This window comes from Equus quagga, chromosome 12 (genome assembly GCF_021613505.1).
Source record: "Equus quagga isolate Etosha38 chromosome 12, UCLA_HA_Equagga_1.0, whole genome shotgun sequence".
NCBI lineage: Eukaryota > Metazoa > Chordata > Mammalia > Perissodactyla > Equidae > Equus > Equus quagga.
In genome coordinates, this window is record NC_060278.1 from 31432791 (window position 1) to 31457915 (window position 25125).

A 25125-nucleotide genomic window follows, 5' to 3' on the forward strand; every position below is an offset into this window, starting at 1 on the left:
CTCCCTCTCGGCCCGTCCGCGTGCGGCGCGGTCGCCGGGCACCGGGGCTGCGGCGGTCGGCGGCCGGGCGGCGGCGGCGCTGACAGGTGAGCACGGCGGGCGGCGGCCGCCGCTCCAGTCCCTCCGCGCCCCTGCCGCTCCCGGCCCCGCCTCGGACCCGCGCTGCGCCTGCCTGTCACGGGCCGCCATCTTCCCGGAGGACGCGGCCCGGCAGGCCCGGGGCCGGCGCGGGGCAGGGCCGGGCTGGGCAGTGGCAGGACCGGGCCCCGGTCTAGGCAGGGCCGGGCTGGCGTGTCGGCGGGACAGGGGCCGGGCTGGCCGGCGTCTCGCCGGGCAGGGCCGGGTGCAGGGCCGTGGGTCGGGTCCGAGCACGGCTGGCGTCTTAGCAGGGCCGGGTCGGGCAGGGTTACAGCCTGGCAGCCCTGCGGGCCGGTGGGCCAGGGCCCGGGCCAGGGCCGGGGTCTGAGCAGGGCCGGGGCCGGGCAGGGTACAGTGCGGGCATGGCCGGGGTCTTAGTAGGGCCGGGGCTGGGCAAGGTTACAGTGGGGGCAGGGCCGGGGTCGGGGCAGCGCCGCCGTCCGGCCCGCACTGCGGCGGCCTCGCCCCGGAGCCTCGGCCGCGGGCCTGCCGGGCGGGGAGGGACGGGGTCATTCGGACCAGGAAGTGGGGATCGTGTTGCTCGGTGTGTGTTTGGGAAGCTCCCGTTCTCCTCTCGGTGGGCTTCATTAGAGGCAGATTCTGAAGGAATTAGACGAAAGTGACATATAAAGATGCCTTGTGTTCGAAATAGGGCCACGATCCGCAGTCGAGGAAGGGCCAGGTCAGGAGTCTCTCACCACCTGCTTTTCAGTCGTGTCCAATCCGAGCGTAAACTTGAGTTACTCAGACTTCATGTAATTTTGTGTTGCGGCTCTTCGTGCAAGTAGTCTTGCTTTCCCCCTCATCTTTATGTGAAACGGTTTTTGATTTTGGCTGAGATGAAACTTGATAAGAGGATCTGTAGGGTAGCTCTTAGGCGTTGGAGACCCTCTCCCTGGCTGCGCTGTAACTTGTGATCTTAAGTGGAAATTTGGACTTTTGGATAACAGCAGGAAAAGAAGGACGTCCCTGGACTGTGCAGGGATATCAGTTGGTATGTGGGACAGTTTTAAGAAAAGATAATGCCAGCTTGAAGACGAATATTGTAAGTAAGCATTGTAAATTATTTTGCCTTTTGAAAGTTTTTTCTCGTGATATTTAGGTGGTTTCTTAGTTTAAGTTGTGTGAAGTATTTAAAATGCACTTGAAATAGGTGCTGAGTTGTAGTTTGCCGAGACCGCGGGGGGCGGGGGGTAGGGGAGTGGCGGCAGGGAGACTGATGTTCACTTCTCTGTGGTGGTCAGATAGAATGTGCAAAGTGCAGTTTCCATATTTCCCCACCCGGCTCCCTCTAATTTACAGTCGGGGTAATTTACAGAAGTTGAGGTGGTTGTGGCTTTTCAGCTTTTCTCTGCATTTAATGTATTGACAGGCAATTTTATAATCAAGGTGTAAGAAGTCTCTTGACCGAAGTTTGTTTGAGTTCCTAACGTGAAATACTTTCTGAAAGGCACTAGATTAGTAAATTTATTATTCAAGCATAAATTTGATTTGTGTATTTCGCTTTGAAACTTGCGTTTTGTTAGACACAAATTTCATCCTGTATTTTGAGAAGTTAATGTGAGTTGACTTATTTACGTGAAAGAATGGCATGGCTTGTTATTTATTACAATTTACCCTCTTGGTCCTTCACTTTCATCTCCAAAAAGGGGATAATAATAGCCCCATAGGGCTGTTCTAACATGTTGATGTTGGCTGTTTCTATTTTTTTTTATTACTGAGATTTTTATTCAGAATTTTGAAAATGGTATTTACCTTATTACTATTTTCAGTATTCTTTCTGTGACCCTCAATTTTAATTTATTAGCAGAGAGAATTTTTTTTTGCTTGATCAGATGTATCTGGGCAGAGAAAGCAGGTTCTGAGGACGGAATGTGTATTTGGAGAAAGGAGTTATACTATATTGGAATAGGAGCTAGAGAGAAGCTAGATGATAATGTGAGTACAAGAGTGTCCTAGCATTCATTTTAATGTGTTTTGAAGAAGAGTAGCTAAAATTAAATGGCAGCACATTTAGGGAGAAATTTGATTTTATTTAATGTTCCTAGGGGTTGCACTTTTAAAAAATTGAGATTTGCAGATTTTATTGAACTTAATATGATTTCCATAAATAAGCACAAATTTTGACAAGTACATATTGAAACTCTGTGGAAACAAATATTTTACTTAGTCACTTGTTTTTATGAAGCAGTCTTCACATATAAAACATAATTTTAACATACTTAAGTGCAGATTGGGAACATCAGGTTGTTAATGGTAATAACATTAAATAGTGCTTTCGATTGACCCCACTACTCGACATCGATTTGCAACAGTATTTATAAGTTTTTGTAGTGATAGACCTGTGGTTGATGTTACCAGCCAAGAAGTGGCTGACAGACTCCTTTGACTGTTGTTTCAGTGTCATGCTGGAGTTCATACTTTCCCTGGTGATAGCTAGGATTATAATCCAGGTCTTTTAACTTTAGTAACATGTGTTATCTTTATGATGGTCCCTGGAGGTTGTAAAAAACTGCATAGATAGATGCGACTTTAAATTCCATCTGTCATTGTCCTGATGAGCCTTTAACAGGCTCAAGTTTTAAATAAGCTTTCGTAACACATGCTTGTAGTCTTGCAGAATTCTCTCATGTTTAGGGATTTTGCTTTCCAACTGATAAATGCAAGAAAATCTCAGAGTATATTCTTTTAATTCCTCCTATAACACCATTGACTCAGTGTTTTTCTACTGGAGAGAAGAAAACAAACACTGAAGTTGTGTTTATGGAAAATACATTGTTAAAAACCAGGCACAGCTGCTGGGTTTTGTTGCTAAGCTCTTTTGTAAAACTTTATTCCTGTATAGAGTGCTTGTTTTTCTGTAAGAGGTAGTTTTAGAGAACACAGTACGTGAGGCACTGCCTGCTGAGAGGGTTCAACTCGCCAGAGCTGAGTTTAGTTTAGTTTCATTCAGTTTTAACTTTTTTCTCCTAACTGTTGCATTTCTTGATATCTTTGGAGCTACTCTACTTCTTCTGGAGTTATCTTGGTTAGAAATTGAATTTCTTTATTAGGATATGGTATTGTAAGGTAGAAAGCCATTAGGTTCTCTTATTAAAAGAAAGAAAATTCCAACATGGAAATGTTTTCCTCCTAACGTTCTAACGCTTTATTTTTCCTGCGTGTAAAAATCTTCCTTAGGAACAGGGAAAATTATTAGCTTATGTTCCCTTCCCTTTTTATCTCTCCCATCCCAAAGCTCCCATACTTTTTGTCCCTTCAGTGCCTTTATAAACTGTCTTTTCACCATTTTCCTGGTGAAGCTGTTGTGGCTCCTACTTAATCATGAAGGGTGCAGGTGAGTGATGGCACTCCTTTTGTGCCTTCTCTTGTGGTCTGGTTCCTTGTTTAGTGTCAGCCCCTTTCCTGCTAGTGAGACGTGGGCCATAGAGTGCATTGTGTAACATGGAGGACATTTCATATTTAACCTATTTGAAAGCATGCTACTTAATTTTTAGGGGGAGTTTGATAATCATTGGGATGAGACTTACTCTTCACTGAAAATGTTCTTTATCAAATCTGTTCTTTATGAACAGATGTGTTCCTAATGTGTTCTTTATGAACATAAATGTTCTTTATGAAATATAAGCAAAAGTTTTCGCTTAAAAACTGATAAGATAGTATTTGTGTGATAAAAATAAGATGCTCTCTATTTATGTACACCATTTTAATCATGTAAGGTGAGAGGTTACTTTAAAGTCATATCCTGATTCTTAGGCCCTTTTGAAAAACTCCACAGTGACTGTCTCTGCCTAAATAAGAGACACTCAGGGGCCTTGCCATCTCTGCCTCCTCCTTGCAGGCTGGACCACCTTTGGTAAGCCTGTGCTGACCACTGCCTCCGCCCATAATACCTTGGGGTTGCAAATGGTGTTGCCTTTGCTCTCTGTAGTTTCTTTGCCTGAAATCGAGTGTCCTCCTTTTTTTTTTTTTTTTTTTTTAAAAAAAACGTTACCTCCTTAACCCATCCTTATAAAGGCATTTCAGGAGTCTTTCAGGAATCCTTGCCTTGATTTCTAAGATGGTGCTGAGTGCTTCTGTTTCCATAGCACCTAATTACTTAATATAATCTCCTTGTGGGCAGGATCCTTTTTGCCCAGTTTAGGGTCAAGTACACTACAGATGTTTAGCAAACTTGGTTCAACTAGACGGATTAAGGTACACCTAAAGACACCTCCCACCTCCCTTTTAGAGAAATTCTTTGCAAATCATACATTTGTGTGCTTTCATAAGCAAATATGAAGATTTTCACTCAAAAGGGATGCAATAGGAAGTGCATAAAAATTATATTTATAAAATGTTAACTGACTTACCTATAGCTACATCTGGTGCATACCGTGTTTTAGATGCAGTAATTTACAGGACCTCTAGATTATGCTCCTTCTCAGTCTTTAAAAACATGCCCCTTTTGGTTAACAAATATTTCTTACTGTCTTTATTTTGCTTTAAAATTAAAACAAATTATATTAACCAAAATTAAAGTAATCACAATAGCGAAAATGTATTTTTAAACTTCACTGGATTTTTCTATTTTTCATTTCCTGTTAGAATCATTGCTCCATGGCCTGATTCGGAGGAGGGCCAGTCAGAGGAAAGAGGAGAATTCATGCTTGCCTTGAGCAGGTGTTTTTGATCAGTCAGACACTAGCAGTACAAAGATGAGTGATACTAGAACTTTTCTCTAAGGCTTGTGGTCTAGGAGGAATTAGGAAAGTGAATTGTTTTAAAGCAAAGTAGACTGGCATTTGAACTCTTGAAGTTTCCGTTCATGAAACTTGTTGATGACTCTCAACTCCACACTTCCTTGAGCAGTCCCATAGTGACAGTCGCATTTATTATAGCATATCCTATGGCAGGCACCCCTTATCTCCCTTCCCTGCTTTATTTTTCTTTGTAGCACTTACTACATTATAACATGCCATGTGATTTCCATATTTTATGCGTGATCTGTCTTCTCGTACTTGAGTGTAAACTCTGTGAAGTCAAGGGTTTCTGTCCACTTTGTTCATTGGTGTGAGCCCAGATCTTAGAATGGTACATAGTATGCACTAGACACCTTATGAGTAAATCCCAGGTTGTATTGGTGAACAGAAGGGATAAATTGCCCTCTTAGAGCTTGCTGTCCACTCAGGCAGGTAGATAATCATATAATGAGGTATGAGGGTGCTTTGTGCTGGGAGACCATCATGTAGGCCTTGAGGGATGAGGAGACTTCCTTAAAGGAAGGATGAGGTGGGAGAGAGACAATCTTCTAGGCAGAGAGGTAAGTGTGCAAAAACTGAGCTCGGGAGGGGTGCGGCAATCTGGAGGAACTAAGTTGAGCAAGGCTGAGTGAGGTGGGCGGGCTGAGGTGGCAGCTGGATCATCCAGGGCCTGGAAGGTCCTAAGAGCAGTTGGAGAGTTTTGAACAGGAGAATTACCTGACCCGAATTGCCTTTTTAAGTGATCATTCTACCTTGTGGAGAGTGGCATGGAGGGCAGGAATGGGCACACACGGACGGGGATGTTGCTTGGCCCCAAGGTGGAGAGCACTGTTATTCACTCTTGTGTTGATCTCCGTGGGAAAGGCCAGGCCCTGGTCTAAGTGAAGAGTAGCTTGCTAAGAACCTCTTTCGTTTGCATTACACATCATCACATATGTTTAAAAATACTTAGAATGTACGTCTTAAATCTGCTAGCATTTGTCAATTTAAAGTATATTTGTTATTTCAGCTTTTATTAAGGCAGACTAATTAACGGATTCCTTTTTTAGTAACATCTATGAAAAATGAGAATATTTTGTTTTCAAGTTTAAAAAAGCTTGTTTTATTGTCAAAGCTCAAAATATAGGGATAAAAAATAGTGACCAATTTGATATAGATTTACAAGTTGCCTCAGTGATTATTTCCTCTGAACATGTTAAACATTCCCTTTTCAGATATTTTTCTTGCAAATATCAGGTCCTTTAAAACCTGTTCTTTAAAGACTTTATACTTTCTGAACATGATTTTTCCTTCTCTTTGCTGATGACATTATATCTCTGTATTTCATTGTTGAGATTTTACCATCTGTATAATTTCTGCCTTACGATGTATATATATGTGTGTGTGTGTGTGTGTGTGTATTTACATCCAAACTGTATGGGGTGCTGTAATCCACTGCTCAACCCCCCACAGTCAGAGAATACCAGGAACCTTTAAGAGTAGACTCGAAGTCCTTGTGGAAAGTTACCTTTTAAAAATCTAGACATTTAGAAGGCAAAAGCACTTTCTCTTTACTTGTGTTTTAGGAGGTAAAAATGTTCAAACAGTTGATAGTATGCTGATTGTTGTTTAATATGGAAGCTTAGCGTGAAAACCTTTTTGGATGAAACTTTCCCCAGCATCATTGTGAGTTCCATGTTCCTTTTAGATTAACATGTGTATCTCCAGTGATACTTGTTATCAGACTAGAATGCTGTTTCCGGTTTCCCTTCACCAGGTCACTAGGAGTACAGACCATTGTACGAATGAGTAGCTGATGAATCAGCAATATTTGCTTCTTCACACCTTAAATATCTGGGGAGGGAAGGGCCGTCAGGGAAGATCAAAGGGCGCAGTATTGAATGATGCACTTCGCTGGAGCCGCCATTTGTGTGTGCGGCTCTTCCCATTTCTTTGTATATGTTGTTGAGTTTTCATTTATTCTGCTGAAGTCATTATCTTTCAGGGTTCAGTGCAGGAGAGTTAAACTGAAGCGTGGCAGGTCTGAAAGTAGAAAATAGAATCACCAGTAAGATGGCAAAAGCATCCAGGCACATAGAATTCGAAAGTCGCTGTGACCTGGGGAAGCTATCGTTAAGAGTACAGTGTTTGATGTGAGAGTGCCTTGAGATCCCAAATGGCCACGTGTTGGTCTTCTCAGTCAAGCCCACGGACAATACCGTTCCTTTCAAGTTCAGAACATTGAGTGTGTGTTTGATTGCAGTTGTGGAGGGTTTTAAACTTTAACTCAGTATAAGTTTTTCATGAAATCATAAGATTACAGGTCAAGATAAAAAGCCATAGATCAGATGTTTTCCCGAAGTCATTATATGGCCACAAATTGTGTTAATAGGTAGTTTTATGAGCGGGGCAAATAAAAGCTGGATCATTAACTTCCAATTTACTTTTGGTGTGTGGGGATGTGGTTAGGTAAGTTTATTGACAATTTGTAAAGAATATGTTTACCAAATGTTTAATAATAATTAACCAGTAATCAGCCTTAATCCAGTTGCATGGATTATTTTATTAATTTTTTTGCTGAGGAAGATTCTCCCTGAGTTAACATCTGCTGCCAATCTTCCTCTTTTTGTGTGTGAGCCACTGCCACAGCATGGCCACTGACAGACAAGTGGTGTAGCTCTGTGCCCGGGAACCGAACCTGGGCCACCGAAGTGGAGTACACTGAATTTAACACTAGGCCGCTGAGCTGGCCCTGGGTTATTTTGTTTCCATCAGTGCTGTTGTTACCTGTCTGGAATTATAAGACTGAGATGAAAGCTTTAATTCTTTTTGACTATTCATATGTTTAGTGTGAATGAAACAACACTTTGAATTAGGAGAATCATTTTCTGAGACTTTTAGGTTTGGTCTATATTGTTTTATTAACTGAGATTTGATAGCTAGTTTCTGAAAATAACTGCTAGGAAAATAGTGTAATGTTGTAGTTGTAGTCTTAGGATTTTAGAGCTTTAAAACTCAGAAACTGAAGCCCACAGAGGTAAAATTAATTAGAAATACAGCTAGTTAGTTAGTGGTAGAGCAAGGATTATAACTTTGGTCTCCTTTCTAAATTCAGTTTTCCATTGCACTGTAATTATAGAATTCATGTAAGATCCTTTTCAAGGTGTACCTTTAACAATGAAATTTAAAAGGAAAAATTGAAATTGGTGAAAGTGTTAACTTTATGTATGCTATAGCATTTTGTTGGCATTTTATTTTTTATTTTAAAACATTTTTTTTTACAGTGAACAAAAATTTTTATTTCAACTGACCAATGGTTACTACAAGTCAATCATTATTTGACAAAATGAAGTTGCATGCAAATCTCCTTTTTTCCCAAGAAATGTATTGTCATTAAATTTGATATGTAATCAACTGTAAAACTATTTCTCACCCTCAAACAAATTAGAATTACTAAACTGAAACTTCTTTTAGCTTCAGCAGCATTCATTTCAGAACTTCACGCATTAGTCAGTGTCATGAAGGACTTCTTTGCTGAATTGGGTAATAGTTTTTGAATACTGGAAGAAGTATTGCCTCCATTTTGTGTGTGTGTGCATGCTAGTCACGATGTAATGACTACAGATGACATACTTTTAAGTTTTATCTTCGTTGTTAGCATTTTCTGTATCACTTTTTGTTTATTTTATTGAGGTTGTATTGGTTTATGACTTGGTATCATTTCAGGTGTACATTATTATATCTCAGTTTCTGTATAGACTGCATCGTGCTCACCACCAATAGTCTAGTTTTTATCCATCACCATACAGATGTGCCCCTTTACCCACCCTCTACCCACCCCCCAGCCCCTTCCCCTCTGGTAACCACTAATCTGGTCTCTTAAATCAAATTCTTAAAGCAGCTATTAAACTGTGCTTTGTAAAACGTTGAAATAGCATGTTTATTCCAGGAAAGTTAAGGTTGTTTTGTTGTTGTTGTCTTTTGAGGAAGATTAGCCCTGAGCTAACATCTGCTGCCAATCCTCCTCTTTTTGCTGAGGAAGACTGGCCGTGAGCTAACATCCGTGCCTATCCTCCTCCACTTTACATGTGGGATGCCTACCACAGCATGGCTTGCCACGCGATGCCGTGTCCACACTCGGGATCCGAACCAGTGAACCCTGCGCTGCTGAAGCGGAATGTGCGCACTTAACGACCGCGCCACCAGGCCGGCCCCAAAGTTAAGGGTTTTATTTGTCACTTTAGATAATTTAACCTATTAGCTTTAAGCTGTTTAGGAAGGTGCTAACAGGTCTTCCAGTTTGTAGCATACGTTCAGACTGCAGTTTACCTGTCATCTTTGAGAAATAGTCTAAGAGAAATTCATATCAACTCTGGTTTCCTTTCTGGAGCATGTGGACAGTTGTAAAACTTAATATAATATCCAAGCTACTGGTGCAGGGCTCTGTGTTCAGGCTTTGGAAATGTTAACACCTCTTTTCACACCCATCACTTTTTTGTAAAGAGCTTGGAGGAAGAAGGTGACTTGCTGTGAGAACTGCACCACCTCTCTTGGCCTTTAGTTTTCCATCCTGAACAACTGTTTTTGCCTACTTCCTGCTGTGTGTTTAATGATTTCAGATTTTAACAGCCTGCACCTTTCCTAAGAACTGGGAGAAATGAATTCAGATTGCAGTAATTCCCACCTTCAACAGTGTATTTGGCTCCCCCCTTTCTTTTTTCATTTGTTCTTCAGAACACTTGTCTTACTGTTTGGGAAACTGAGGCCTGGAGACAGTTTGCCTTACATCACACAATGAGGGAAGAGCAGAAAATGGGATCTATCTAGCTTCTTGCTCCCAAGTTCATTACAAATAGTGTCAAACTCTTGGAAAGTAGGTGTCCTGCCCAAAGCCTGAGATCCAAGTAGCCTGATAGACTTGAGGGATGTGCCATACAACTGCAGCTAAGCACCAGAAATGCTAGCTTTGACCAGGAAGTTTTAATGGTAGTTTTTATAGTTGAGATCGTTGAACTCAGGGCTATCCCACACCATAGGACTGAGGGAAGTTCATTTACCTTGCTGAGCAGTAATTCAGCATTATTGGAGCTGATTCTGATTCTGATAGTTTGCTTAGAACTTTTATGGTGATGTTGTTAGGTTCTTCGTCTGTTGAACTATAATTTGACTGACCAAAGAGTTGTGATCCAGTTATTTATAAAATGGAGATGGTATTATGCCTAGGATATATTTCCTTTGGAATTTCAACTGAAGGATAATCCAAAGTAGTATATATTTTTGAATTCATAACTGTGGAACTTATATTCTTTTTTTAAATATAGTATCACTTGTGGAGGGAACACTTCATATTAGGGGATATTCATTGTACTTTAATATTAATTAATTTGCAGTCATCTTGGAAAACATGAAAGTGTTTTCAGTTGTCATATCTAATATTTGAGGGTTGTGGTTAGATTCTGTGCCTGGACTCAGTGGCTGTTACTTTCTGAGTACAGTGTGGTATTTCATAGTTATTCCAGGTCCAACCTCTGGCTCACTAGTAATAGTAATGATTGCATTGTTTAAGCATGTGCTCTGGGCTGCACATGCTCTAAAAATGCTCACAACAGGTAAAATGGGAGTGCCCGGTGTCTCCACCTGGGGAGTCTCAGTGTTTATGCTGGATGTGGACTTGAACCCCTGCTCTTAACTTCCTCCTCAGAGCCCAGCCTGTCTTTCATAGATGGACTTGCCGGGTCATTGAACTTCTGATTCTGTGTTTTACATTTCTAGTATGTGTCTGTTTTTCCAGTTGTCAGCACATTTTCGAAAGGATCTTTGACCTCTGCCTTCAATACAAGTAATAGTTTTAGTGTGTGTTTGTCTCTTAGGAACTTCTTCAATGATTTGTTGTTATTTTGATAATTAAATGTAATTTTTTACTGTCAACATCATTTAATGTTTAAGTCATATGTTTAAATCCCAAGTGCATACTTACATATATGCACATACATATACATACAGTTGTCCCTCAGTATTTGCTGGGGATTGGTTCCAGGACTGCTGGCGATACCAAAATCTGTGGATGTTCAAGTCCCTAATATGAAATGGGGTGATGCAATGAGTACAGTCTGCCTTTGAATCATATAGATTCAATTCCTCCATATCTGCGAAATTTGTATCCATGGTTGGTTGAATCCACGAAGGTGAAACTCGTGGATATGGAGACATGACTGTATACAAAATCTAGAGAATATCTAAAATAAAATGAAAGTAATTTTACCCTAACCTAAAAATATTGCCTTTTCCCACATTAACACGTCGTTTGGAATATGCAGCAACAGAGGCTTTCGCTTGGAATCATCTCGTTTTCTGAGCTTTATATTTTAAAGCTCATGTTTATTGTTCTAAAGGCAAAATGACTGGACATGTATTTCCTGAGATTCTTAGTCTGTTGAGTATAGTATCAGGAATACAGCTTATGGAGAAGGTAGAGGGATTCCTGCCCTCCCAGTATTGGAGAGACGGGACTCCCTTAGCACACAGTGTCACTGGGTATAAAGGCTTTTTGACCCAGGCTTTGTTGGGACAGTGGGGAGTGACATTTCAACTGGCCTTGCTTGTGGTCACGGTGTCCCAAGTGCAGGCCTTTGGAGGTGTGAGCTGAGAGGTGGGAGACTAGTCTCCTGTTCCAGGAAGGTCATTCTTTGGGAGAATTGGTGGGATTGAGGGAGACTTAAGAAGTCGGGTAGTAATTTAGTTCAGAGATGATGGTTATCTGAACAATTTAGCAACAATAGAGATAGGGAGACAGAAGCTTATTTGCAAGGAAGAGATTGAAAATGTATTGGCAGGTTTCTGGTTTGGGCAACTGGGTTGATGATATGCTTGCTCTCTTTCTTTGAGGTGGAGGGGTTGATTGTCATTTTTGTTTATTTGTTTTAAAGGAAAAGGAGGGGTAGGAATGGATTTTTTTAGTAACTGATTTTGAGAAGTCTGTAGGTCAAAAAACGTTCACCAGATGTTTGCATGGTTGAACCGAAATTCAGCGTATGGTGTTAACTGGAGCCATGAACAGCTGAGAGGGAAGAGCATAAGAGAAGCAAGTGAGGCCGCAGCTCCTGTGTGCCGTCCTGTGGAATCACAGTTGCTGTGGGTGAGGAGCACTGGGGCTGGCCACTCCTGGTTGCTTTTTCTTTCTCTTTTCCTACCGGTTGAGTTGTGTGCTTGTAAAAGCCAGTTCAGTTTGTCCCCATCAGTGCAGCTACATTATTTAACTAGTATAAACTGATAAAAGAGTACAAAAACAGTTATTCATGGGAAGACCAATTTGAAAATTTTGGAGTGTCTCAATAAAAATGTCTCTAAGACAACTGCTATTAAATTAGGTATATGGATAAGACAACCATAAAAAATTGGGGAATAATCATTCTAGAAGCATTGTGCCATTCAGATGATGTTTTAAGTATCTAAGTTGTACTCTAAAGAAACAAAGTGAAAGTCTTAGGTGATGAGTTATGGTTGTGGTTTACGTGAGAAAGAAATAGGAACGTCTAATAGACTGACTCAGTCTCAGAAAAGGCCCAAGTGAAGGAGCATATACAAGTTAAAGTTGTTAAGGATCCATGTCTCAGTTTTAGAATTACCTGTGTAACTCACTCATACAGTTGCTTTCAATTGCTTAAGGCAAGAGAGCTTTTACTGTACTGAGTGTGGAGGAGAGCATTCAGGGAGCGAATGAGACAGGAGGGAGGAGGAAGGCGGGCATCCCCCACTGGAGTGGAGGAAGAGAGCTGCAGAGGCCCGCCCCACTTGATAGATCCAGCAGTAAGCAGGCACTGGCCATCTTGGAAGGAGCAGCGTCCTTGGAGAGGCTTCGTCCTGCCAGGGAGGCCCCCCAGCCTCTTGGTTTTGTCCTTCCCTGTCCCTGCCCCTCTCGCCTCTCCACTTGCCTTCCCTCTGCCCTGTCTTTGGAGACAGCATAGACTGGGTGTGTTTACAAAGTGACAAGGAGGAAGAAGTTGAAGATGCAGGAAAAGCGGAGGAAATGGGATCCAGATCACAGATAAAGGACCAGTGCTCCTTCACTTAACAGGTTGTTTTTCTCCAAACCTTCTTTGATTTTGAAACTACTGAGAAAAACTCATTCATTTGCATGAAGTTTTTTCAAGTTGTCTTATGTCTGGGCTGTTTTTGGGTCTCTTGCCTTAACTTTTGAGGTCTGATTTTCAAGAGCTGTATAGGATTATAATTGTTATGGAATACTTCCCTTTCTTTCACCAAAGTGCTAAGAAATATGTATCTATTAGGAATACTAAATTCAAGAAAGGAAGGATGCATATTAATATAGATCTTGAAGTAAAGCATATTTTATCACCACTTATAAAGCTGTTGAGTGGTTTTCAATTTTTCAGGAAGATGATTTGCATGTTCAGGTAAGATTTTAGGGAAGCCCTGTAGGGTTGTAGTAAGGACTTTAGGAAGACAGATTGCCATATTTATGTGTTTACCACCATCTGTTGCATCAAACAGCTGTTTACTGCTTTAGAGCTCTGCAGACCCTTTGGAATTTCTTCATGACTTGCTGAATTTCATTGTCCTTCATTTGGAGAAACGTTGCGCATTCAAGATGTTCTTGCTTTGTTTTGATTTATTGGTTAGTTGATTAATATAGATCAGAAGTACCTTTCCCCGCAGCAAAGCTTTTCTTTTAACATACTTGAAAGCTACATTTTGGTAGTACTTTAAGAAATTGGTCTGTTACAGGATGAAGAAGTAAAAATATTCTGTCAGTGTCAGGTGTACAGTTTTTTACTGAATCAATTTATGTATAGTTCCAGGACTTCAAAAATTTTTCCATCTCTAGTTCTGGTTCTTTGGTACCCTCCCAGGAATAAAAGCATGCCTCAGTCTGAGCAGCCCAGAGTTAAAGCAGCTCTAAGCTGCTTTCCAGCTCTGAGAATGTCATTCTTAAATTTTTGAGTTCTGAGTTTGTTTACCATCGCTATCATCTTTCTCTTTAAGTATTATGCACTTTCAAGTGAAAATTGTAGTTATGTGATTATAAATTGGAAAGTGCGGTAGAATGGGATCAGCAGTCCTTGAGGAAATGCAAGGTTCATTAGAAGGGTGAGGTGAATAGAGACTTTTTCCATTGAAAGGAGTTGAAGCAGTGTACCATCCAGTGCTCTTTTTTTTTTTTTTTTTAAAGATTGGCACCCAAGCTAACAACTTGCCAATCTTTCTTTTTTTGTTTTTTTTTTTCTTTTTCTCCCCAAATGCCCCCCAGTAGATAGTTGTATACTTTTAGTTGTAGGTCCTTCTAGTTGTGGCATGTGGGACACTGCCTCAACATGGCCTGATGAGTGGTACCATGTGTCTGCGCCCTGGATCCAAACCGGTGAAACCCTGGGCTGCCGAAGCAGAGCGTGTGAACTTAACCACTCGGCCCCGTGGCCCCGGAGCTCATTTTTGAACAGGACTTCTGGGTCTCTTGAAAGATTTTCTTGTGGTATTGACTCTGACTTTTCCTTGGTACAGGTGTGTACCATTGCTACATTTGGCCATCATCATTTTTTGTTTTCAAGTGTAAATGAGAGAAAAAATGAAGATTTTTATGAAGAATGTCAATAATTTCAAGAAAATGATCACATATTCAAAATGAAATTAACAAAGCTGTTAATGAACTTCATATGTGCAGTTTCCTAGGGTAAAAATAAATTATAAAAGATGTTGAATGTGGTAGTTCTGCTCTTTGTTCAAAAGGTGATGTTACACATGAATTGTCAGCTGTAAATTTTTTTTTTCCTACTCTGGACTCAAGGTACATTTTGCTTGCCATCAGTGAGGTTAGTGTGTAGCTAAGAGAAGAGATGGCATAAATAAGAGAGGCGCAGAAGTTCAGTTGAAAGTGCCTTTGCAGCACATGAGCAGACAGATCTAAAAAGGACTTGAGGGTGGAAGTTAATGGGGGTCAGTGTGGCATACTTCTGGGTCAGACAGTGTGAATCTAGCATGGCAGGGGTGGTCATTTCAACATGGGAAGTAGTTGTGTTTGTTTTTGTTTTTTTTTAAAGATTGGCACCTGAGCTAACATCTGTTGCCAATCTTTTTTTTCTTCTTTTCCCCAAAGTCCTCCAGTACATAGTTGTATATTCTAGTTGCAGGTCCATCTGGCTCTGCTATGTGGGACACTGCCTCAGCATGGCTTGATGAGCGGTGTTAGGTCTGCACCCAGGATACTAACCGGTGAAACCCTGGGCCGTCGAAGCAGGTGCGCAAACTTAACCACTCAGCCACGGGGCTGGCCCCCAGAAGTAGTTCTTAATGAAAAAAATATTCATGAACACATAAATGGAGGTCAGAAAACGTTCTAAACAGGCTGGACTCAGGACAGTTAGCTTTTTAACTATGGAATTGAACATCTCTCTTAACAGTATTTCTTAGATTTACTCCTTCCATTTCAGGTTAAATGAAGTAGGCTTGCTGCATTGTATCCTGTGGATGCTGCAGGTTTGGGTCTAGCACTTCCTGGGAGCATTCCGGAAGATGTGTGAATGAGCTAAGCTTGCACCTTAGAGAGACACACCTAATGTGCTTGTGACCCTCTCCATTTGCTTCTCCCTCTGGTGAGGAAGTGTGTACCTGCTTCAGGAGCTGCTCCTCTGTTGGAAAAGAAGTGACTTATGATCAGAACAAGAAATTTTACTTTCAGGGCAGAAAGGCCGTATCTCTAAGGATGTGATTCCCTACATCAACTTTGCACTTACTTTTACAAAATAACCATTACAACCACGTGCAAAATGAGAGAGAGGCTTTTAAAATCATCTTCGTATTGTTTCACTTGTTTCAGATAATGTTTTACTTAGGCTGTTTAATAACCAAGTATTGGAGTGGTTGGTTGGAGTTTGTCAGAGATTTAATGGATAAAATACTTCTCTCCTAGCCAGAGGGTTAATAAGATGATCTGAGCTCTCTGTTTTGTTTTGTATTTTAATAAGAATCTTAGCTAAAAGGATCTTTTCAAATAATTGTCTTTACCAGGGCAAGATAATATGTCATAAGCCAATTATAAGTCTTAAAGCTGGAAGGACCGTTTTTTATTTTTCACAATTCATGTGTGGAATTACTAGATAAGTTCTAAATTAAAAGCAATTAGAAAATTTTAGTAGTATAATTTTTCAGTATACTTCTCATGTAGATACTTTTCCAGTCATATTTGGCTAAGAAATGTTTTTGCATCTTGTGTCTGATTTTATGCCCTCCCTAGAAGCAGAACCAGATCAAACTATAAAAAAGAAATCACTTTTCCCCACTGCTGTCTTTTTCAGTAGAAGCACAGGTGTACATGTATAAAAGGAAATTAAAAGAATTAATCTTTTTTTTTTAAAGATTTTATTTTTTCCTTTTTCTCCCCAAAGCCCCCCGGTACATAGTTGTGTATTCTTCGTTGTGGGTTCCTCTAGTTGTGGCATGTGGGACGCTGCCTCAGCGTGGTCTGACGAGCAGTGCCATGTCCGCGCCCAGGATTCGAACCGACGAAACACTGGGCCGCCTGCAGCGGAGCGCGCGAACTTAACCACTCGGCCACAGGGCCAGCCCCTAAAAGAATTAATCTTGAAGTTTATCGGCAGCATCTGCTTAGGAATATTTCCGTACTGGGTGCCAGTTTAAATGTGTAATTAAACAACTGCCTACTCTACTGAGATTGGATTCCTGTCTTTCATTCGTAAGTGTCTTTGAGTGACACGTATGCTGTGAGAAGACTCAGTGGAAAGAATGTACTATCAGAGAGATTGAATCTTGAAAAACAAAGAGCTAAAATAACAGCTTTCCAGGCAATAGCCATCTATTGGTCTGTAAATTTTTCCACTCTTTAACCCTGCACATTCAGTTGAGTATATGATCTGGGCAAAAGGTGCTGTGAAAGGTGCATGGACTAATCTCCCCTAAGAGTCTCACAAATTATTCTGCTGTGCGACAGGAATGTGCATTTTAGATACTGTAGAGTAACACCAGTAGCAGTGAGATAAAGAGCATAATCTAAGCAGCAGCACAAGGCAAATGACTGAGGACCTATAGTTCCTATTATGCTATTATTTTCTTACACTTCTCTGTTTAGAGATGGGTGTATTGCATTCATGAAAGAAAGTTACTGTTATTAATGAATGTCCTTCCAGTCACCAAATGCTACGATTGTGCTTTAATGATTTGATTTAGCTTGTTTGACCTTTTTTTTTTAATGAGTTTATTTAGTTTCAAAACTCTGGTAGGTAAACTGTCTTTCTACAAAGTATGTTTACACATTGAAAGTAACAGATTTTGACTTCTAATTGATTCTCAAAGGGGATCATATAGTACTTAATTAGGGCAGTCTCCTAAGTTCTTAGCCCATTTTCCATATTGAGGTAAAACTGTTTACTTCTCTAGTTCAGCATTCATTTGCTGTTTTTGTAAAATGATCCTAATAGTTATGCCCGAGTTCTTAGAACGCGTGTCTAGGTAGTAGCATCTTGTCCTGTCTCTTCTTTGCTCATGTTCTGTCCCTTAACTCATTGCTCCTAATCACAATTAGGGTTAGAAGAGACGTTAGCAAACTCTACACCTCCCTCATTTTGTGGATGCAAATACAGAAACAGAGTATTTAGACAATACTGCAGTAAAACCGTATGTATTGGAGTGTTACTGATAAAGGAAGCTCTTTGGGGTAAATTGTTACATATCATTGGTGGAATATATATTTCTCTTGTGTCCTGTACATAGAAGATGAAATGCATGGATTACCTTTGAGAAACTCAGGATAGTAGGGATGAGGCATGGATGTGGTCATTGCCGTAAACAGCAGAGAAGCCTGTGGGTGCTTGAAGAAGGACTGAGGCAGGAATCGGAAGGATGCTGTTGAGAGGGAGGAGCATTGCAGGCAAGAAGAACAGAATGTGTAAAGAAAAGCGTGGAAGTGTTAGTGGAAGTATTAAAGGGCTTGGTGAATATAGAGAATGGGGAGTGGAGACTTCCTGACTTCAGAATAATGTTTTTAGGTTCAGAAAAGAGGTTTTATATTTGGCTTCCATATACTGGAATCTCATCTTAATGTGACATGTATACATTTTAAGGTCAACTCATAAAGTAAAAATTATCTATACACTTGAAAATTCCCCAGTAAGGTACAAAATATTATCTCTCAATGCAGCCAGTTTTATTCTGGCATTGAATCAGATCACTGTTTTTGTTGTATAAAATAACGAAGTATTTGACTCATATTTAGACACTATGTTGTTTTTAAAAAAAGTGCTTATTTTAAATCCCAAAATCATAATCTGTACGTTGGTGCAAGATGAATATCACCATAAAGGGAAAGGAGGAATGAAGACCCAGTAAGGAAACTGTAGGTACTTCTGAGGGTCACGTCATAGGGGGCCATTGCCCACTGGCATGGATTGAGAGGGTGAGCTGCCTGCACTACTGAAATTCTAAGCATATTGTGTTGAATAGTGGAAATTATATGTGCATATGATTCGGCTCCCTGGACTTACTAGCTTTGTGACCTTGACTGAGTTATCTCTGAACTCAATTTCTCAGTCTGCTAGATGGGCATGAGACCTAACTAAGAGGATTAAGGTTACTTTAGTGACATGTAAAGCACTTAGAATAATCACTGCGTAACAGAGCTCCAAAATGCTAATTCTTTCCTTTGTACATTTCTGATCCAGAGACAAATCAGCCGTGTTTCCACATCACTCTTTTGTATGAAGTAAAAGAATTTCATTCTGTTTAGGAGAATGATAACTTTATTTTAATTGTTTAAGAAATTATTAAATTCTCAAACTATGATACTGTCATTGCTATTTGCAAATCCAGTGAAGTATGCCAGGCACATGTGTGAAAATAAGGCTCGTAACTTCTAATAGTTTACTGTTTGGGTTGTTTCCACTTTTTGGCTATTATGAATAATGTTGCTATGGATATTTATGTGCAAGTTTTGGTGGGGATATATAGATTTTCACTTCTCTTGGCTATATACCTAGCAGTGGAATTGCCAGGTCATATGGTAACTCTACATTAACATTTTGAAACTGTTGCCAAAGTGGCTGTGCCATTTTACATCCCCACCAGCAACGTATTAAGATTCCAGTTTCTCCACATCCTCACCAACACTTGTTATTGTCTTTTTGATTATAGCCATCCCAGTGAGTGTGAAGTGGTATTTCGTGTTTTGACTTGCATTTCCCTAATGACTAATGATGTTGAGCATCTTTTCATGTGCTTATTGGCCATTTGTACATCTTCTTAGGGGAAATGTCAGTTCAGACTCTTTGCCCATTTTTTACTTATTTGTCTCTTATTATTGAGTTTCAGGAATTCTTTATTCTAGATGTATGTCCCTTATCAGATATATAATTTGCAAATATTTTCTCCCATTCTGTGGGTTATCTTTCCATTTTCTTGATGGTGTGCTTTGAAGCACAAATGTTTTTAATTTTGATGAGGACCGGTTTGTTTTTTCTTTCGTTGTTTGTGCTTTTGGTGCCCTAAGAAGACATTTCCCAACCCATGTTCACAAAGATTTACTCCTGTGTTTCCTTCTGAATTTTATAGTTTTAGCTCGTGCATTTAGGTGTTTGATCTATTTTGAGTTAATTTTTATATAGTGAGAACAGGGATCCACCTTCATTGTTTAGCGTGGGGATATTCACTTGTCCCCGCACCATTTGTTGAAAAGAATGTTCTTTCCCCATTGAAGGATCTTGACACCCTTTCAAAAATAATTGGCCATAAATGTAAGAGTTTATTTCTGGACTCTCAGTTCCATTCCATTGATTTGTATGCCTCTCCTTACAACAGTACCAAAGTGTCCTGATTGCTGTCATTTTGTAGTAAGTTTTGAAATCAGAAAGGGTAAGTCTTCCAGCTGTTTTCTTTTCAATGTTGTATTGAGTATTCTGGGTCTCTTGCATTTCCATAAGAATTTCAGGAGCAACTTATCATTTTCTGCAAAGAAGGCTGGTGGGATTTGACAGGGATTGTGTTGACTCTGTAGATCGATTTGGGAAGTATTGCCATCATGAGAATAGCTTGTCAGCCCATCTGTGAGCATGGGACGTCTTCCATTCGTGAACACCAGGCATTTGTCCATCAGAACTAGTTTTGTCATATATCAGTGGTTCTCAAACATTTTGATTTCAGGACTGCTTTACACTTTTAAACACTGAAGATCCCTGAGAGCTTTTGTTTATATGGCTTTTCTCTACATTAAGAATGAAGACTTGGGGCTGGCCCCATGGTACAGCGGTTAAGTTCGCACGTTCTGCTTCATTGGCCTGGGGTTCGCCGGTTTGGATCCTGGGTGTGGACAAGGCAATGTTTGGCAAGCCATGCTGTGGCAGGCGTCCCACATATGAAGTGGAGGAAGATGGGCACGGATGTTAGCTCAGGGCCAATCTTCCTCAGCAAAAAGAGGAGAATTGGCAGCAGGTGTTAGCTCAGGGCTAATATTCCTCAAAATAAATAAATAAATAAAAATTACAAAAAATAACAAGACTGAAAAATTTTAAAAGTACATTTTCTTTAATAATAATAGCAAACCCATTGCATGTAATAGAAATAACATATTTATGAAAAGAAAGCAATCTTTTCCAAAACAGAAAATAATTTAATGAGGAAAGTGGCAGGGTTTTATATTTTTTGTAAATCTGTTTAATGCCTAATTTAATAGAATCTCGGCTAGATTCTCATCTGCATCTGCATTTGCTCTGTTGGTGATGTGTTTTGATTGAAGTATGAGAAGGAAATCTGGCCTCACACAAATACAATATGTAGTTGGAAAACCTTGACGATTCTTCTTTGATACTACACCATAACTCCACTGCACTTTTGTGAGGAGAGAATGAGAATGAAAAAGGCAAATAACATCTTGGCATTATTACAAAAATCGTTTTGACCCCGTGGGCCCCTGAGAAAAGGTCTCTGGGACCACTTACAAACCCTGACTACACTGAGAGCCCGTCTTACAGAACAAGACTGAGTAGTGTAGTTTCGCAAGAAAATGTTGTAATCACCGAATGACAGTTTTATTAATCTGTATTGACAAACAACTGGGAAGGGGCTTAGGTGCTTTTCCTGCTGGTTACTTGATCTTTCTGTATAAAAGACGCCCTGGAACCCCAGAAGATTAGCTTGTTGCTTTGTAAATGTGGAATTGGCAGGCTACTGGGTTTTGTTAAGTATGTGTGATTATAAAAATAAGTTATTCAAAAAATTGAGACTACAGAAATGAAACAAAGTAAAACACTATCCTCAAGTTTCAACACTTCATCACACATTGTCAGTCATCTGGTGTATTTCCTTTGGGTTTCACTTGTTTTGTTTTTAAATATTCACAAAGTTATGTGAATTTTTAAAATGTTGTAATTATACTGTCTACAGTTTTATATCCTGCTTTTTTTACTTAATGTAATCTTTGTGAATATTTTAAATAATTGTAATATATCACATTAGTTTCTGCTTTCCTATAGTGAAATGTTTTTATTTCCTGTTTTTTTGCTAAAGCTGCTGTGAGCATTGTTCATAAAATGGTTTACATATTTTTGTGTAATTTTTTAGTACAAGTTTTAAATAGAAGTGTGTGAAGTTTTAGATGTATATTGATACTATATCCTAGTTAGATTTTTCTTTTACTTTTTATTATGGACAATTTTAACCGCAAAAGTAGAGAAGATAGTACAGTAATCCTCAGTGTACCCATCATCTAGTTTCAGGTACCATCAACTTGCTGTGTTCTTGTATTTTCGTTTCTTCTCTTTCCTTAAACTTAGAAAAAAAATTATTAGCATGTTTTAAGGCAAATTCCAGATGTGTAAATTCATCTGTAGTCTTTTAGTTTGTATCTCTTATACAGATAAGACCTTTAAAAATAAACAGGAACAGCACCTTGATTACACTCAACAAAATTAATAATCATTCTATAATATTCTTTATTACCTAGGCAACATTGTTTTTCCAGTCATAAATGTTTTAAATTTAGTTTATTTGAATCCAAATCCAGATGCAGTCCTCACATTACATAAGGTTATTTTTGTTAAAGCTTTTTTATTTTGTAGCTATAAAAATCTCTCCCATTTTTTCATGAGTTAGATTTGTTATAGAAATGAGGTCATCTGTCTTGTAGAATGCCCCACATTTTGGATTTAGCTAATGACTTTGTGTTGGTATTATTTAACATGCATCGCCCCAGAATTTCCTTTAAATTGGCAGTTAGGTCTAGAGGTTTAATTAAATGCAGGTTCTTTTTTTGGCAAGAATACTTAATAGATGGTACTCTGTCTCATCAAGAAGAATGTAATACCTAGGTGTTCCACGTTTTGTGATAAAATTGAAAAGTGGCTTCAGTCAGTGTCCATCTGATCCACCCATTATAAAATCCCCGTCGGCTCTTCACTTACTTCCAGCGGACATCAGTGATCTTGCCTTTGTTATTTCATTAGATGTTGCAATATTTTGATTTTCTGATTCTCTCATTCACTCTCCATCTATTGCTTGTGGTTCCTGTATAGAGAACAGCTTACCCTGATCAGCTGCTTGTTTATGCTGAAACAGAATCATGGAGGAAAGGCAGGCTAATGATTGTTTCCCTTTAGGGGTCTTCAGAAAAATGCGTTGGTGTCGTAACAGCCTCCAGAGGTGACCCATGTGGTGGTGGTGGTGGTTTGAACTATTGTGGATTTTTATATGTTTGTATCCATTCGTTCTGTCTGCTACTCTCACCTTCCATGTTGGCCATTGGGAAGCCCCTCCCTTCCTTTCCTGTTGTTCCTGTGACATGACCACAGGAGTCTTTGGTAGCTTCCTCACTTTCACGGTGTGATGTCACAGATTCATCTCAAATTGACCAGTGTTCTACAAGATAACTTGGGAAGTGTAGATGAAAGATGAGGAAAGACTAAGGAGCTGTCAGTTTAGAGGAGACTAAAGAGAAGCGACAGCCAAATGCAGTGTGGGATCCTGGATTGGATCATGGAATGGAAAGAGGACATTAGTAGAAAAACTAGTGAAAGCCAGGAAAAGCTATAGTTTAGTTTAAAAAGTTACATTTCCAATTTTAAAAGTATACAGATTTTACTTAGCTTATTTGATTTTATGTTTATATCTTCTTTTATGCTGAAAATCTGAGTACCTAATGTTAGTGTAATTCTTACTTTTTCTGTTGTGTGTGTGTGTGTGTAGTGTATGAAAGAAGGGAGTTTCAAAATAATACCAACATTTACTGTAAAGAACAAGCCAACTGGATGCATTTTAAGATTTCTAGATGAATTTTTAGGATCTTATGTGCAAATAATATCTTTTAAAATCACTTAGAATAGTTCTTCTGAATAGGTATGCCACAGACTTGATATACAGTTAAGTTTATTTGAGATGGAGTTATATTTTTAAGGATTGCTTTGAGTGTCCAGAAAGATCTTAATAAATGTTTAGTTATGAAACAAACGTTTCTGGTATATGTGAAAAGAATTCTTTAGAAATAGATCTAAGTAAACTGTACTCTCCCAAGTATTTAATAAGATTGATAAAACATTTTTTAGGCATAGCTCTGACAGTTTGAGATTAAAAATGTACTGCCAGCACGGAGACCACCAGATAGGCAGGAGGGCCTTTTGATTTCAGCTCTCTTTGCTCTTCTTCTGAAGAGAGATGAAATCAAATCAGGAAAATAACTCTCTTGTCCAGCTCATTAAAGCTTTGTGAAGGCTGCCTCCGAACACTATTGAGTTTTCAAAGAACTCTGTCTTAGGCCAGGAAATACTTTGCTTTGGCAGTAGTTTTTTTTTCCCCTCGCATATTTCTCTTTACAACCTAGAGAGCTGCTTTTTGGGCATGCCAGGAAGCAGTAGTTTATATAGTTTGTCTCAGAATAGTTTTGGTCTCTTGAACAAGTAATGCAAAACTTACTTTGTTATTTATTGGAACTATTGTCAGTACTTGCATCATCATACTTTAAATCTCATTTTAGATTCGGACGTTTGATAATAAAGTCTAATTTTAATGTTTTGTATCTTTTGTAGTGCTTAGATGAATATCAGTAACTCCTGTTGGCAGACTTTCCATTTGTAGGATTTTTTTAAAAAAACTGTACATTTGTAAGGTCAGTAATTAAGAGACATAGTAGTATGATGTAAAGATTACCTATTTATGGATAGGATGTGTGGGTCAGATCAGGGCCACTGATTCTGTTGTACTAAGATACTGCCATGGTCACCTTTTTAACCTTTTATTATAGAACATTTCAAACATACAAAGGTAGACCGGATTGTATCATGAGTCCCCATACCCCTTTCCCAGGAGGAACAATTGTGAACCCCTACATCTGTCACACCTATTATTTTGAGGGAAATTCCAGATATTGTGTTATTTCCCCTATAAATATTTTAGTATGCAGCTCTAAATGGCAGGCCCTCTTTTTTTGTTAAACATAACCACAACATCATTATCACATGTAAGAAAATACAGTAATTCTTTAATACCATCAAATATTCCATCAGTATTAATTCCCTGATCATCTTTTGTTTTAGTTTGTTTGAATCAAATAAAGACGTATAGGGGCTGGCCCAGTGGTACAGCGGGTAAATTTGCATGTTCCGCTTTGGCGGCCCATTGTTCGCAGGTTTGGATCCTGGGTATGGACATGGCACCACTTGGCAAGCCATGCTGTGGCAGGGGTCCCACAAATAAAGTGGAGGAAGACGGGCATGGATGTTAGCTCAGAGCCAGTCTTCCTCAAAAAATTAATTAATTAATTAATTAATTTTTAAAAAGCTGTATAAACCAGGTAAGGCCATAGTTTGGCCAGCATGTGTCTCTCGTCTCCTTTTGTGTTGAATAAGCCAGGCTGTATGTCTAGTGATTGCCCACTTTGCAGAACCCCGTGGTGCTCCTCTGGGCTTGTGTTTGCTATAAGTGTGTACTAAGATCACATCCTGGATTTGTTGTTTGGTTTTGCAAGACCACTTCCTATCTGGTGGCATTGCCGTTTCCATCAGGAGGTATGTAATTTCTGACTGTCTGAGAAAACATAGATAGTATATGTGATAAAGGATTCTTCTACTTGATTTTTTCCCTTTTGGCTATCATATCTTGTTTTCGGCCATTCTTTTCTTTGAGAATCTTAAAAATCTACAAGCCAATAATAGTACAAGCATCTACAGTACCGCCTTCTGTGATTTGTCAGTCTGAGTGTCATTCTACATCTTTATTTTCTGGATTTGATGGTTTTGTGAGAATTGATGTTGGTTTCTAT

At 39.4% G+C, this 25125-nt stretch overlaps 1 protein-coding gene across 4 annotated transcripts in view; it reads left to right on the forward strand.

Annotated features, from left to right (window-relative positions):
* The first annotated feature begins 22 nt into the window (after positions 1–22).
* The window catches only part of LARP4B (La ribonucleoprotein 4B), a 90066-nt gene continuing 64963 nt past the window's right edge, over positions 23–25125 (forward strand). For all 4 annotated transcript variants that reach the window (XM_046678422.1, XM_046678423.1, XM_046678425.1 and 1 more), the window contains exon 1: positions 23–86. The gene's annotated coding sequence lies outside the window, so the exon portion shown is untranslated. The remainder of the gene's footprint in view (positions 87–25125) is intronic.